This window comes from Glycine max, chromosome 13 (genome assembly GCF_000004515.6).
Source record: "Glycine max cultivar Williams 82 chromosome 13, Glycine_max_v4.0, whole genome shotgun sequence".
Taxonomy (NCBI): Eukaryota; Viridiplantae; Streptophyta; class Magnoliopsida; order Fabales; family Fabaceae; genus Glycine; species Glycine max.
Window position 1 is genome coordinate 16816772 of NC_038249.2, and position 2296 is coordinate 16819067.

Sequence of the window (2296 nt, forward strand, 5' to 3'; positions counted from 1 at the left end):
CAATCACGAGTTCTATGTCAAAATGTAAATATTAGAAGTTGTACATGACTAGAAGCATGATTCTAGAGGTAAATTTAGCCAAGAGGTAGATACCTAATGTGAAGAAATGGCAAGTGCACAGTGTCATCAAATAATAAAGCATTCTTCCCACAGCACTGTGCATTTGGCAAAGTAATTGTTGTTAATTACACAATATTTAAGCAAGAGAAAAAAAATCAAATAAGGAATGACTAAAGGAAATACAATATTTGGGATTAAAATTAGAACTAGAGCAAGTAATTAAAATGGGTTTAAATTCAATTTGTGAAAACTTCCAGAATTGGGGTTTACGCTATGACAATAAACAAATTAACTCAATTACCCTTCTGTTCTTGATTTAAGGTGAATAAACCTAAGGTACTCTTCGTTTCCTCTCGAGATACGAAGAGGTATCTAATTAAATTGATCCCCTACTCTCATGGTGGCTATGTTTAATTAGACCCTTTGAGTGCTTTGCTAATTCGTTTGTTTCACACCTAAGTTTCCTCCTATGATTATGATGTTATGGGTTCACCTCTGAGTACTTCCCCAAACCCCTATGATTATGTCGAAGGCAAGCTAAATTCATTCAACATAATTAAATCAATAGAAAGAAATTGAAAAAAGGGAACAATAAAAACACAACAATTACGTAAATTAATTCATTCAAAGTTCATAGGACTGCACCTAATTCTAGAAGAAAAGAGAACTACTCCTAAGTAGCCATCAAATTCAACATAAAAATAGAAATAAGAAAAGAACAAACATCAAAACATAAAGTCTTGATCGTGCTCATGCCCCCATGATCATGTTCATGGGGTCGTGATCTTCTTGTAGGTACCATTTGAACTCCAGCTTTGATGTCTGATCATGGGGTCGTGATCCTAATCACACCCTCGTGATCTTCTTTGCAAGGTACAACAAATCTCCTTGAATTTAACTTTGCTTCTAAATCTTTTGTTTTCAAACATCCCTTTTTAAATCCTTCATGTCAAGATCGATTTAAACTGAAATGAAAACAAGACAAACATTGTGGCAAGTCGTAAAACCATGAAACACTAAAAATTCAATGCAAGAATACTAGAGAAAGAGGAAGATGAAGATTTGTTTTCCCTTACTCTTAGCCATCAGTGCGTAAAGGTTCAGACTCCTAAACAAGAGTCTAAAATCATATCTAATTTTATGGGCCTCAAGTCTATAACATCCACTTACAAAACAAAATTAAAATAACAAAACATAAAAGCTAGTCACCTGAAGTGGTAAACTTTTTTGAATAGATGAAGTATCCTAAAGAAGGGAGCTAGTCATCAATTGCAAGTCCTATACAAGCAAGGCAACCAAGAATAAGAAAACAAGTCTCAATAAAATTGCAATTGTTCAAAGAAGGAAGAAGACTTACTTGCTAAAGACTCAATTTTTTTAGAGTAGTAAAACTCGTGACCGTGCCAGAGAAAGGACAAGCTAAGAAAGAAGGAAGAACCAATTGTATTTATGAAGACAATTCACAATGGATAGTCAAGATCTTTTGGGTTGTATATATTTTTATGTTAGTTAGTGGTGATATCTTTGAGATACTTTACTTTGGTGGTAGATAACGCCCTATATTATGTACTTGTTAGTGTTGACTTTTATGGTTCACATGTGTATATATGTGATGTTTTATTCATGTGTCATTTTAATTTCATGATGGTGTGCAGTAATTATTCAAAAAAATATTTCTTTAAGGTTGTAATGTTTTAATTATAATTAAGTATAAAAAATTAATAATAATTTACTAAGTTAACTCTAATTACTAATTAAATACAATCCAATAAATAATAATATTATATGGGAATATTATTTAGTCTATAGACAATATAACCGGGTGTCACAATACATCTCTTTAATTTAGTTTCTAATATGGTATTAAAATACAAAAATGACAAATATTAAATATATATCATTAATAAAATTGAATTGAAAGTTTCATATCACTAATATGCACAATAAAATTAATTATTGAAATAAAGTTTTAATTTAAATTAGAGAATAGCACTTAAGGCTTATATAAGTTTTATCCTTTGAAATTTTATCTACATGTAATATGGTTCTATTTAACTTATATAAATGTTGGTAATCAGAGGGTGTGAAAAGGTAAAGGTCATAAGCTTAGGAAAGATTGAGAGCATAAGACTCCATTGTAATTGATAGGTTAAAAGATAACAAAATGAATTACAATAGAAAGATGGAGAAATAACAAACTAGAATTGTGGCCTAAAAGAGATGGCTATTACAACTA

General features: G+C 30.6%; 1 long non-coding RNA gene across 1 annotated transcript; it reads right to left on the reverse strand.

Annotated features, from left to right (window-relative positions):
• Positions 1–710: 710 nt before the first annotated feature.
• Positions 711–1502, reverse strand: LOC121173385 (uncharacterized). The gene is made up of 3 exons (XR_005888139.1): positions 1418–1502; positions 1270–1338; positions 711–1025 (listed from the first exon to the last, which is right to left on the reverse strand). It is a non-coding gene; the product is annotated as an uncharacterized lncRNA (long non-coding RNA).
• Between the last annotated feature and the right edge of the window lie 794 nt (positions 1503–2296).